We start from the raw sequence: 15,018 nt of genomic DNA, 5'->3' as shown, positions 1-15,018 counted from the left end.
TAATCCCAAAAATGTTCACACACACCCTAAACCTAGCCCCACTTATCAATGCATCCATCAGAGTGAAAAACTTGAAAAAAGTATCAGAAAAGAACGCCAATTCAAACAACAAACTAAGATTAGTACCACCAACTTAGCAACAATATCACAACAAACTAAGATTAGTATCAACTTAGCAACAATCTCAGACCCACTCAAGGCTACACTGAGTTTTTGACCACTACAAAAAGTTACATTACAGCATTATGTGCACCACTTATAATACAAGTTCATTCACTGGCACATCAAGCTAATTCCTGCTCAAACTCAAGAAGTTGCAACCACATCCCAGCGCCATATAGTCCCATCTTCACAGCAGCTAAGTATGGTGCTGAAGAATAAAGACATACTTGGTTAATGCAGAGATTGCAAAAACATAGACAAGAAGCAGTTAAAGTTATTTTGGATCTTAACCTTCCAGCGAAAGACATGGCAGTCTGTCTAATTGGTAATTTAGATTGAACATGAGATAACCTGCAAAAGTTAAGGACAAACACTTGAAATCCAAAGCATTAAAATGAGGAGGATCAGAAACTAGGGAGCGATCGGAGCGTGCATGGACGGAGATCAACCTTGCAATCAGAGTTGGTGGGCTGGACTGTAGGTCCCAGACAAAGATCTTCCCTTCTCTATTTCCTGTCAGATAAAAGGTCAAAGGGTGAATTCAAGTTTGCTAGGAGAAACCAGGAAATGAATCGAAAAACTTTTCCTTTGTATTCTACTTGGGCTAATATTAGGTAATCTCGATTGTCCTCTGGGTTACGAGTTACTTCATACCACTCTCAGCAACACCAGATGGTCTTACACAAGCAGTAACATTTGATTGGAAATTTGAGCATTATCCATTGATCAGCCCATTAATACAAGAAATGTTGAAAAAACTCGTTAAGCAACATACAAGATTTTGATTAACACTTAGAATTACCTATAGCTGCTGCCTTGTAGTGAAAATCACATGAAAACTTGATAAACCATATATCACACTCTGGGACAGGATACTTTTGGAGGATGTCAACGGTGCCCTAAACATAGAGCAATATACATTCGGAAATTTTCCTATTTAGAAAATAATTATCAAAAAGACAGTCCCAAACATGACTAGACTAACCTCTTCAGGAGACTGTTCTTTCATCATTGGTTCCCATAGTACAATTTCATTCTCAACACTCTTGAGTATTTCCAACAAAATTTGAAAATCAGTACAGGTAAAATATGAGAAGACCATCTGTGGTCAAGAAAGAAAAGCTATCCTTTGCTTGTCCAGAGGTTCCCAGCTTATTCTGATTTCCCCCCTCTGAATTCAGAATAGTAAATATCTCCCCAGAAAGGAAGCTAATGCCGACCAAGAATTCATACAGCAGAACATTTTTTTGATTGGTTCATATTGCAGAACAGTTGGAAAAAAGAAATAACACAGTAGTAAGCAAGTCAATCCATTCACCTTGGACAAGATAAAATCACCAAGCCATCGGTTACAGTCAACGTAATTGTTATGGACTGAAGCTATGAATATCTGAAAGGATAAAAAGGAGGTTACTACAACAACAACAACAACAACAGCCCAGTGAAATCCCACATCTTGGGTCTGGGGAGGGTATAATGTACGCAGACCTTACTCCTACCAAGGTAGGATGGCTGTTTCCGAGAGACCCTCGGCTCAATAGAAGCATAAAAAGGGGGTCAGATAAGGTTAAAAGATTTAAAACGATATTGCAATGAAATAATGCTAGCGACACAGTAAAACAGGATAATCAAGGAATTCAAAGCGATATGGAAATGCAAATCACGAAAGCGGCACAGATAAAATAGAGTAATCAAAGTACAGAAAGTAGCAAATAATAACATAAATCAAAGCACAAGAAATTATAATGCGCTAATGCGCCTACTAATAAGGAAAGATAACGAGACTTATATACTAGCCTTCTACCCTAATGTGGGTCCTCCACACCTTCCTATCTAAGGTCATGTCCTCGGTAAGCTGTAACTGCGTCTGAATGAGAACATGACCCTAGTCTACCATCAATATCCAAAGCCACGAAAACGCGTTTGAACTAATAAATTAGTCAAAGGTCTAAAGTCAGCAAATGTAGCTACAAATGTATGAACAAAGCATAGATATGAGAACCGGAGGTACCAACTCCAGTCGAAATGAACCTGATCGCCGCCGGAAAATACTGTTCACGCCGGGGGTACTGTTCACAGCGAAAAAACCCGGAAAAGCTGCCGGAAAAATTCGCCGGCGACTGAGCAGCGGCTATCCGGCAGATAAAAAGGGAAAAAAGTAGAAGAGAAGAAGAAGAGGAGAAGAAAAAGGAAAAAGCGAAAGCAAAGTAAATGTAGCCGGAAAAGTCGCCGGCGTTACCTGGTCGCCGGTATTACCTGAATGTGATAGTGGCCGGAAAAGGATCTGAAATATCAGATCTAATCTGATCTAAATCTCAGATCTGAATGGTGAAGGGAAGAGGAGAGAGAGGAGAGAGAAAGTTAGAGAGAGGAGAGAAAAAGGAAAAGAAAAAGTCTCGATAAAAAGGAGGTTACTGCTAGAAAAAAATCTCCAACCGAAGTTTCACAAGGAAAAAGACGGAAGGAGAGAAGCAACAAGAAAATACTCACTGGAAACTGAACATATTTTGTAGGCAACTTGGAAGGAAGATCCGTCCAAGTAAATGATTTCTCTACATATGTCCAGAACTCTGCAGCACAAGCAGAAATGTCAGCTCTTTTTTTTTTTTTGAGAAGGTAACATACAGTGTCAGCTCAAATTGATGTTACTTCATTTTATTTTTTCAAACTTGTGTAACCACAGAGCACCAATGGAATAGATGATGCAATACAAATCTGATCCACAGCTAACTCTTCATCCTCCTACCAGGAACAACAGTAAAGTATTTGCTGATAGGTATGACTATAAATGGGGTAGTAAAGTAGTCTAGATAAAGAGCATTGTCAGCACCAGAATGTGTAAATGTTCAGAATAACTGCAGGCTGACTGATATTTCCTTCTAGATAGTTGGTGCATTTATAACTACAATCAGATCTTTGAAATTATCGACATAATTTTTACACTAGTAACTGGAGACAAAGATATCCTCATAGAAATATCTGCTAATAAATAAATGTTTTCCATAATTGTACATTGGGTGCGAGTCATTAGTTTAACACGTCCAGGCAATCGTGTCAGGTTCAGGGTATATAGGTGACGAGTCCGAAAAGGTATAGGCATACAGCAAGCACAACATTAACATCAACCAAAAGGTTCCGGAGAAGCCTTGAGAACATAACCAATCATAAGTAGCTCCTCTAGAGATCACCCTTTTTTCTCTTTATCAAAGTTTTAGGAGGTGATGATGATACTTAGTTGTATATCATATGTCATTTCAGCAATACATGTGAAACTGAAAAGGGTTACAGAGTTTACCTTTCATTGACCAGATCTTAACAGTCTTATCCATTCCACAGCTAACAATGCGATATATATCAGAAGAATGGAAGTCCTACAACCATTCACAAACCAGCTGATAATCTCAGAATCCTAATTCCCAGTATTTTTTTGAAGCTGGTAACACATTTCATAAATAACAGTACAGAGGCTGTACTAACAGAGCAAATGCATCCCCAGATTTACAAAATAATAGATCCCCCTAATCCTAGTTCCCAGTATTGTTGACAACAGATGTGAAAGACACTACTTTGCCACCAGCTCCATCCTTGGAGTGGTACTGCAGTTAACAGAGTAACTTACCACACTGCGTATTTCATTTCGATGACCCCCAGCACCAGCAAATATCAAATGCATATTCCAGTATGAACATTCCACAAGCGAACAGATTCATCCTGGAATAGTCTTGATGATTAGAATATGCCGTGTGAAACAATTGCAAAATCGATTGATACTCCACATACATCTTGCAACAGTGCAAATATTCTTCCCATTTAAGAGGAAAATACAATTTCCCTTTTGGAGGAAGGGTTAAGACAGAAAGAAAGAGAAGGATACATAAGGAACATACTTTGCTGGCAGAAACTACAAGAGATGGTTTCAAGGCTTGAGTCCTAATTTCGTGTTTTGAGTCTCCATGCCCAACAAAGCTCTGTTCAATTATAAACAAATAGATTAACAAAGGTGAATAGACATACGCTATTAAGTTAACATGTAACTAGTTTCAAGAGCACCTTTATCTTACAAGTTTGAATCCTTAATATAACTTAACATGGAAGAAATCATGACGCAAAACTTAAACTTGTTCATATCATGATGACTAACATGGATTGGATCATGGAAGAAAGAAATACTTTAGTCTTCAGATAGAGATTAGTTGGATGGATGTTATGAACTCATTTACAGATTTTATAACTACGGGAGCAGCTACTTTTGTTTAACCATGTAAAGTGCGAGTCAAAAATTCCATGTACAATACCTTGAGTATCTTCTCATTGCCAGCATCAATAACACGGAGAATTCCATTTATTCCTCCAGCTACTATCAATGAACTCCCATCAATATTGCAGGCCCAGCTTACAGTGTAAAAGGATTCATCTTTCTGATTTACATAGCACATGCAAAAGGCCAAAAGCTTCAAGTATATGAGATGACATATGCAAAGTACAAATGCAACAACTTAGTACTTGCAACTTCTTACATCTTCATCAATATAAGACTGCAGCACTGCAATAGCACCGCCTTCAAGACATTGGTATACAGTAACCTGACAAACCAACAAAAAATGAATAATTTATGAGTCTGTGCTATCGCAATTAGTATACAGTAGAAATGTATACTGAAGCTAGCCTCTGGTTTCTGTTATTGTTATCTCTGGTTCTTCTGTTATTGTTATCTTCTTTCAGTTCCGTATTTTTGAACAACTCTCAGATGACATATATAGACCAAGAAAAGACACCTCATTTACAAGAGCACGCACACATCCAAATTCTGAATTTATCTTAAGGAATAAAAATTTACCATCATGCATAATTCTCAGATTTGATAAGAATTACAACAAGGTGTATAATAGCATAACTCCACAATGTTAAGAGTACAGGATTTACAGTTTATACCCAATTCTGAAAATCATTATCTTTGGCATGGACTGTTTATAATATTAAGGTAAATCAATAGGGAATTATTATCAATCTATTAAACATGTGGCACTCTGCAAGTGTGGAGGAAAAACTGTCGACCATTACAGCATATAAAATAAGTTTGAAGGAAGCTGGCCCACCCATCCTAAGTACATAATGACATTTTAGTTTGTGATGCATCAATGAATCTACCAAGATAAGCATAAGAGAAATTGTAGGAAACAAAGGGGTCCTTGAACCATCAACATTAAAGCAACTTGCAAGTCCATTTTTGGCACAGTTCCATCTGAAATGAGCAACAGGTGAGCTGATATCGACGGTGAGGCATTAAAACAAATAGAAAGACCAGGATGGAAAAAAATGATGCTTTCTACCTAAATAGTACATCTTTCTGTGTACATTCACCAAGTTACAAGTAGTAGTAAATGAGAAAATTGCATGTGTTTTGTACTTCTCAGCCCTAACTGAAAAGCAGAGCGCAAAACACATCCTAAAAGAATGAAAATAATTTAAACGATTGTACTAATTCATGAAGCCAAGCACAACAACAACAGCAAGCTTCAACCTCAAACTACTGGGTCAGATATATTTGTACCCGTTAACCGTTTCATTTGAGAACTCAATAATTTTACTAGCGATACGCCCGAAGGTAACACAAATCTCTAACCAAACCAAAAATCAGTATAATTTTACCAATCCCCTAAAGGAAAAAGAAGGAGGAGGAGATTAAATACGCGATTTCCGCCAACAGCAGCAAAGAGATTGAAGAAGCGAGAGTCGATGAAGTTGAAGACAATCGCGTATAATGGGCGTTTGCCTTCTTTTTCATCGTTGTTCTTCTTGTGCTTGTTGCGTTCTTGCATTTTGTAAGTCATTCTGTACTTCGTTTGGTTTGACGGCATTAACGATTCCACCACTAGCTCACACCCTATAGGTATTTTCGACATTGCACTCTGCTTACTCTGGCACGGCAGGTTAGAGAGGACACAAAAACTGAAAAGACGACGTTTTTGTCACTCCTTTTATACTCCCCCCCCCCCCCCCCCCCCCCCCAACAACTTATTCTCCTTTTTCGCCAAATTTTCGGTATTTAGATTATATGCTTGGTTTTGCAATAATTTTTGTAAGACAATCTAATAAATTTATAATTTTGATGAAAAAGAATCATTTAGTAATCATTTTTGTGTAAATGAGGCTAATTAATCTGAACTGATTAATTAATTAACTATAATATGTCCAGATTGAGTCGAGGGTCTAATAGGAAACAGCTTCTCTACCTTCACAAGGTAGGAGTAAGAGCTTCATTCCTTGGTGCCAAACTAGGATATGCAGTTGAAAAATGGATGATCTGTTCTTTTTTTTTTTTTTTTTTCCAAAGAAATCATCTCGGACAAATTACTGGCATTATTATTACTGATCTATAAAATCCATATCTGTAAAATAAAGAAAGCGGGAAATTCTTTAATGGTAAAAACGCTTGATTCTCAAGTACACCACCCTCCCCAGACCCCACTTGTGGGATTACGCTGGGTATGTTGTTTTTGTATCACATATCTAGATTATCAGTAACACTTGTGGAACGGAAACCACGGCAAATCCTTAAAGCATAAATTTTTTAAAATTCCATAGTAATTCATGAAGCCGACAAGCACAAGAACACCAATACAGATGCTTCAACCTCAAACTAGTAAGAGTATATGCTCAAATCAGACTCATATTTTCTGTACTTCTCAGCCCTAGCTGAAAAGCAGAACGCGAAACATATCCTAAAAGAATGACAAATTTTAAACTTCCATACTAATTCATGAAGCCAACAAGCACAAAAACAACAACAGCAGCAATGCTTCAACCTCAAAGTAATATAGCATATGCTCAAATCAGACTCATCAATTCTTGTACTTGTCAGCCCTAATTGAAAAGCAGAACTCAAGACAAATACTAAAAGAATGAAACTTTATACTTTATACAAATTCATGAAGCCAACAAACACAAGAACAACAACAACAGGAGCAAACCCTTCAACCTCAAACAACTGGATCGGCCATACCCCGACCCGTTAACCCGTTACATTCCAAAAAAACAAAATCAAGAATTGGTATAAAAAAACGTACGGCTCAACAGAAAAGAAAAAAAAAACAGAATTTTAACAAAACCCCAAAAGAAAAATAACAAGGAGGAGATTAAATACTCAATTTCCGCCAAGGGAAGCAAAGTAGTTAGAGTCATATAACGGCCGTTTCACTTCTTGGATTTGTTAGTCACTCTGTACTCCTTTGTTAACGATCCGTCAAAGGAAAAAAAAAAAGAGTACAGAATGACTAACAAAATCCAAGAAGACAAACACCATTGCTCTCTGAGAACTGTATCCAGCGTAGCCCTTATTATATACCTCCTTCACTTATTCTCTTTGGTTTCTCACTGGGTGTTTGGATTTACAGAAAACCATCATAATGGTCCTTTATGTATGGGGTTGTACTATTTGAGTCCCCTTCCAGTATAACATGTAATCGAAATACAAACTAATCATTTTAGTTCTCTATATATATACTAGTTCCTGAAAGCCCGTGCTGAGCTCGGGCCCAAGGTCAAGGTAAAGAATATTCATTATTTTAATTAGAAAAAAATAATTTGTGTTGCGTTCTTTTCTGGCACAACTCCTTTATATGGTTGCTTCTTAATTATGTATTATTAATTATTTAAGTTGGTCGCACAATTGGATAACTTACTAAAAGAATTATTTATGACGAAGCAAGTATTGTAGGAAACGACTGTCGCACCCCATTTTAACCGGGAAGTTAAATTTAGGGGTATGACGTATTGGTGATTCCTATTTATTTTTTATTTTAAGGAGTCGCCACCTAATTAGTTTAATGGTGAATTAGGACACGTAGAGGTTAACTAAGGCAAAGTTAAAAACTAAACCTCAATTAATAGTCTGCTTAACCAATGTGATTCTAGGTAAGGGCTCTATATTATCCTAAAGGGAAGGGGTTAGGCATCCTTTAGAATCCGTTAACTTACGGTTATCCGACCAAACTTAGGTTAATTAATATTAGACTAAATGCAAATATAATGTTAAGAAAATAATCTGTAAATTATTGCTAAGTTTTTAAGAAAAAAAAGATGTAATAATACTATTTAAAATAATACTTATAGATATTACTAAGGCTTTAAATAAGAAATACTAGCTAGAATAAGACTGATAGAAGAATATGATAATTTACATAGAAAGGAAATTTCAAATGCCGTTTGGCAAAAGAAGATTTGAAATGTTAAATAACACTTAAAGATATGTTTGATATGATTTTAAATACTAATACTATTTTTAAAATAAAACTTGTAAAAGATAATTTGCATATGAGTAATAGTTTTTAATAGAAGACTTCGCAAATTTAAACTTTGAATAAGATAGTGTGATATGAATATGACTATGTAGAAAAATCTAGACTGTTTTTTTAAATGGGAACTAAAAGGAAGTGAATTTTCTTTCTCTTTTAATTATATTTTATTGACTATGCTTAATTAAAAGCATGATTGATTTGAACTTGAAGAGTTATTTATAAAATATACTTGAGTTTATACTTGCATATTAATGACGTTTTGAAATGTTTGGATAAAAATATAAAATATGATCCCCTTCCTTTAAAATATATATAATGCCGCTTTGCAACTCAATTATCCCGAAATTATTATACGTTATACATAGTTTTAACATGAAAAGAGGACAAAACTTATGGAATTAATTTTAATCTTCCTTCAACTGACTACCCATTACTAAAACTAAATCTACTAATTCATTAGGATTCATCTGAGTTAATAAAATAAGATAAGGTTAGCCATTCAAAGCAAATAAAAATACACAACAATAAAATAAGGAAGAGAGAAAGAAAAAGATGAAATGGATCCGGCCATTTTAAGGCCCAATTGCTGGAACTGTTCACGTGATTGGGCTTAGGCCCAGTGAGTTTTTTCTTTATATTGCTGCTGCGGACAGGGCTGGATACGAGAAGGAAATTTCGTTGGGCTTTTAGCCCAACACCGGATGTGGAAGAAGAACGAGTCCCTCGGACTCGTATGCGATGTTCATGCATAAAAATAAAAGGAAAAGGATTAGTATGCAACCAACGAAATGGTGAAACATGTAAAAATATACACTAAAAATGAGTCGGTTAGGTGATATATAATAGGCATATTTCATGTATACGCAATTCAGCCGCTACATATTTGCGATATATGAACAGGGCAACAAACAAACTGAATCAAACTATATGGCACCTATTGTGCACCACACGTATGAGAGTTCGGATACGTGCGACAACTGATATATGTAGAGTATTCAGAGTATACTTGGTATATCTGCAAGAGTATACGCTGATATGCGATCCTTGTATACACTTGGTGTACACCAAGGTTCATATATTATGTATACCTCGAGATATATTATACCACAAACAGAAAATCAGATTAGAGAGTATACGAAGATAAGTCTAAGTGAGTGTTTGGAGCATCAGTATAACCAATCAGACAGCGGGCATCAAAGATTAATTTCTGATAACTAAATGAGTAGCCATTTATCAGGAATGCATATGAGATTTCAAACCAATTTTCAGATAAAGGAGTTGAAAGCTGCAGACAAAACAAGCAGAAGCCAAACTGGACTCAAAATACCCTTTCACATTTTACCATTCTACAGACCATTAAAAGCCTCCGCAAATTAAGAAGTAAGTTTTAAAACTACAACTATAGTAAGGAATTAACTGGAAACTAATCTTTCCCTTTAAAGAAAACAGACTATAGGCATGAGTGCAAATTCAACTTGTTTCGAAGGAAAAGAAGAAAGAAAAAGAAACACAGAATCTATCTTTGATTCAAAAAGATATAAAATCGATTCTATACCCAAAAGAGAATAAACCAAATACGTAGTTGTCGTCTTCCTAAAGCGGTTTTAGAAGGCAAAAGGCCTGTTTTCATCACTACCTATTTTCAATCCAATATACGAATTCAGGCAGCGTAGTACTTTGAATACACTGAGCTACTTTGGGCTCTTCCAAATAAATATTCAACCTCACGGCCACATTTCTTATCAACTATCTCGGGTAAACACACACATGGGCAGCTTCATTTCTTAATCAACAGGCAAATACAAGACAAAGAAACATACATTCGTCTAATCCTAATAGTTGATGTTCAATCCAAATGCATATTAACATCTGCCTTTGTCCAAAAAAAAGTTGACATTTGATCTTACTAAAACATGCTTTACACAATTTAACAGAGTACCTTACACATATGTGAACGACCTACAAACACATAAAGAATATAAACCAGCTTGAAACACATAAGGCAAGGTTTATTAAATCACCATCAATGCTAGTTAGAGTTGTTTTCATGGCACATTTTGAGGTAGTTCAAATTAGGCAAGTTTTCATTAGTTAACAATCAAGATTGGTCAAGGTGACTCAACAATCATCTATGATTCAAAACCAGGCAGACTTGTACTGACACTGTCCCATATCAACCAACAAACATTCATGATTTAGGCCTTTTACTACTGATGTGAGATTCCTATTAACAGCTAATCACATTTAATCTGAACAACAATAGTAATGTAAGCTCAAAAAACCAGACCAGAGGTTCATAAGGCATCAATCCCATTCAGATAAGGGAAACAATAATGACAAATGAGGTTGACATCATATCATAAAGCTTATGCTCAGTGCTGACCATATCCAAGCTTAAAGCAGATGACTATACCAATATGGGCTAGCGAAATTGTAAAGTGCTAGTTCAATACTAATCATGTTCAACTCACGACAGTCGATTATGACAATATGAACCAGTATGAACCTCAAACCAATCTTTTGACATCGATCATATTCCGCCTTAACAAACAGTCATGGTAAGGTAAGCTAGAGGGAATTTCAGCTAACCAAACCAGCAACTATCATCTAGCGTTAATCGAATTCGATTTAAACATGCAGTAAGGATGTGGTAAACTAACCTAAGTCTCGAACTATCTATTCGACATTAATTCTAGAAACTTAGACAAACAACCATGACTTTATAGACCAAATAAATCTTAAACTAATCAGCCAACATCAATCATATCAATTTAAACAAAACAGCTACGACATTGTCGACTAAAAGGGACTTCAATTAACCAACATCAAATTTAATAACACCAATTATTCAGCGTCTTGGTATGGTTAATCCGGATTTAAAACATGTATAAACACTGCTTAATTACCAGCAAAACTCTTCAATTGCACTAATATAGCAGACTGCATACATTAATGAAATCATTACTAAATCAATTCACACGAAAATTCATAAACGAACTAAGCTACCAGGATGAAAATAAACTAAGATGAGGAACAAATTACCTTCTTCGGGTGCAGCGAAGTGAGGCGAGGGTTTCGATATCTACCTCGAACACTTTGAAATTCGAACTTGCGTATGCTCGGATTTGCAACAACACAAAGCAAATAAAAGCAGAAAACAAAACAAATGTTCTAGAATTTTGACTAGATAGTTTAAGACTATGATTTACTAAAGAAACTGGTTTTTTTTACGGAGATTTTGAGGCGGCTAATGAACTAGTATTACTGGTGATTTTACCACTGAAAAATAAACTTGTCTCTTGCTTTAGGGGGTTTTTGGGGTTAAAGAAAATAAGGGATGGGCTGGACCGGGTCGGGTTAAAAATGGGCTGGTTTGGCTAAAATATAGGCTGGGCAAAGTTAAAAGAGTGGGCTGGTCCGAAAATGTTGGTTAATTATTTGGGCTGGGGTGAATTAAATGATGTCAGGTAGATCAAAATGTGGACTGGTTTTGTGAATTGGCCCGAAAATAGTATGAGTTGATGGGGCTACTACATTTAAATAAAAGACCTATTTAAATAACTTGTGTTAAAATATTACTTAATATAAAATATGCAATTATTGGTGCTCAGATAAAAAATGGCGTTGTAATAGCCGTGCAATAATATTTCGAAAATCCACAATAAATAAACACTATTATTTAATTATGCAAAGATAAATGCGATGCGTGTGCGTAAGCTGGTAAAATGCCGAAATGATAAAAAATTATGAATAATAATAATAATAATAATAATAATAATAATAATAATGTCTAGTAACTATAAAGGAATAATGAAATGCCGGTATTGATAAGAGGCTAGTAATTATAGTAAAATACAATATATATTTTTTAATTTTCCAAAAATATTAGAAGCGTAAATAGGTATTTTGGAGGAGAGGCGGGACAAAATTGGGTGTCAACAACTTGTCCCTCTTTGCCCGGTAATGATGAAAAGAGTTGTCGGGTAAAGACGTTGACTCAATAGCCTATTTTGTCCCGACTAAAGGGAACTTGAGAGGATTATGACCGAACTCCGGTCTCTGAGTTGCCTACATATCTCGGGCTGTACGAGAATCAGGTCGAGTGTAGTTCTGGGACAATTATGACATCTGAATGACTAATGAACCCCGATTGGCGCGAAGCCTGCAAAATATTATCCCAGTGTTGAATTATGATAACACTGGGTATTATGATAGAAACTTGAGAATTCTTGAAAATTGAATTGCTGGAATGCAAGAGAATACTTGTAATTAGAGACGAGTGTTCGAGGTAGATCTTTGACCCGTGTCTGGAAGTCTGATTATCCTTCCCGACAAATTGCCCCAGTTCGCTGCTGAAGAAAAAGTTCCACGATTTGATGTGTGATGCCAACTTTGATATTGTCAAAAGCCACAAGCTAAAAACAATTGTTAGCAATAAAGAAATAATATGTGTAAATAAGACAGGGTTGGAAAAGTTTACACTTGTAACCCCTGTTTCGAAAGTTGAATCCACAATATACTTTGGAGATGAATTAAATTTACGGCTTCCAATTGAGTCGACATTGAGATCCACTTTAACGAGAGCTAAATCCAAAATTGAATTTGAAATACCCCTAAATTGAATTTGAAAATACCCGCATTCTGAGGTGGGTGCCTGAACTAAAATATAAGATACCCGCATTCGGAGGTGGTTGCCTGAACTGAAATATAAAATACCCGCATTCTGAGGTGGGTGCCTGAACTGAAATATAAAATACCCGCATTCGGAGGTGGGTGCCTGAACTGAAATATAAAATACCCGCATTCGGAGGTGGGCGCCTGAACTGAAATATAAGATACCCGCATTCGGAGGTGGGCGCCTGAACTGAAATATAAAATACCCGCATTCGGAGGTGGGTGCCTGAACTGAAATATAAGATACCCGCATTCGGAGGTGGGCGCCTGAACTGAAATATAAAATACCCGCATTCGGAGGTGGGTGCCTGAACTGAAATATAAAATACCCGCATTCGGAGGTGGGTGCCTGAACTGAAATATAAGATACCCGCATTCGGAGGTGGGCGCCTGAACTGAAATATAAGATACCCGCATTCGGAGGTGGGCGCCTGAACTGAAATATAAAATACCCGCATTCGGAGGTGGGTGCCTGAACTGAAATATAAAATACCCGCATTCGGAGGTGGGCGCCTGAACTGAAATATAAAATACCCGCATTCGGAGGTGGGCGCCTGGACTTGAAATATAAAATACCCGCATTCGGAGGTGGGTGCCTGAAATAAAAATATAAAATACCCGCATTCGGAGGTGGGTGCCTGAACTTAAATATAAAATTCCCGCATTCGGAGGTGGGTGCCTGAAATAAAATATAAGATAACCGCATTCGGAGGTGGGTGCCTGAACTGAAATATATGATACCCGCATTCGGAGGTGGGTGCCTGAACTTGAAATATAAGATACCCGCATTCGGAGGTGGGTGCCTGAGCTGAAATATAAAATACCCGCATTCGGAGGTGGGTGCCTGAACTGAAATATATGATATACCCGCATTCGGAGGTGGGTGCCTGAACTGAAATATAAGATACCCGCATTCGGAGGTGGGCGCCTGAACTGAAATATAAAATACCCGCATTCGGAGGTGGGCGCCTGAACTGAAATATAAAATACCCGCATTCGGAGGTGGGTGCCTGAACTGAAATATAAAATACCCGCATTCGGAGGTGGGTGCCTGAACTGAAATATAAAATACCCGCATTCTGAGGTGGGTGCCTGAACTGAAATATAAAATACCCGCATTCTGAGGTGGGTGCCTGAACTGAAATATAAAATATCCGCATTCGGAGGTGGGTGCCTGAACTGAAATATAAGATACCCGCATTCGGAGGTGGGCGCCTGAACTGAAATATAAGATACCCGCATTCGGAGGTGGGCGCCTCAACTGAAATATAAGATACCCGCATTTGGAGGTGGGCGCCTGAACTGAAATATAAGATACCCGCATTCGGAGGACCCGCATTCGGAGGTGGGCGCCTGAACTGAAATATAAAATACCCGCATTCGGAGGTGGGCGCCTGAACTGAAATATAAGATACCCGCATTCGGAGGTGGGCGCCTGAACTGAAATATAAGATACCCGCATTCGGAGGTGGGTGCCTGAACTGAAATATAAAATACCCGCATTCGGAGGTGGGTGCCTGAACTGAAATATAAGATACCCGCATTCGGAGGTGAGTGCCTGAACTGAAATATAAAATACCCGCATTCGGAGGTGAGTGCCTGAACTGAAATATAAAATACCCGCATTCGGAGGTGGGTGCCTAAACTGAAATACAAGATACCCGCATTCGGAGGTGGGCGCCTGAACTGAAATATAAAATACCTGCATTCGGAGGTGGGCGCCTGAACTGAAATATAAGATACCCGCATTCGGAGGTGGGTGCCTGAACTGAAATATAAAATACCCGCATTCGGAGGTGGGTGCCTGAACTGAAATATAAAATACCCGCATTCGGAGGTGGGTGCCTGAACTGAAATACAAGATACCCGCATTCGGAGGTGGGCG

The 15,018-nt window shown here is 37.4% G+C and overlaps 1 pseudogene; it reads right to left on the bottom strand.

Annotated features, from left to right (window-relative positions):
- Nucleotides 1–100: 100 nt before the first annotated feature.
- Nucleotides 101–6,148, bottom strand: LOC132617538 (polycomb group protein FERTILIZATION-INDEPENDENT ENDOSPERM-like; annotated as a pseudogene).
- Nucleotides 6,149–15,018: the final 8,870 nt, after the last annotated feature.

The sequence above is a fragment of the Lycium barbarum genome, chromosome 11 (genome assembly GCF_019175385.1).
Source record: "Lycium barbarum isolate Lr01 chromosome 11, ASM1917538v2, whole genome shotgun sequence".
Lineage (NCBI taxonomy): Eukaryota > Viridiplantae > Streptophyta > Magnoliopsida > Solanales > Solanaceae > Lycium > Lycium barbarum.
Note: the sequence above shows the minus strand (reverse complement) of the source record. Positions and strands in the feature narration are given on the sequence as shown.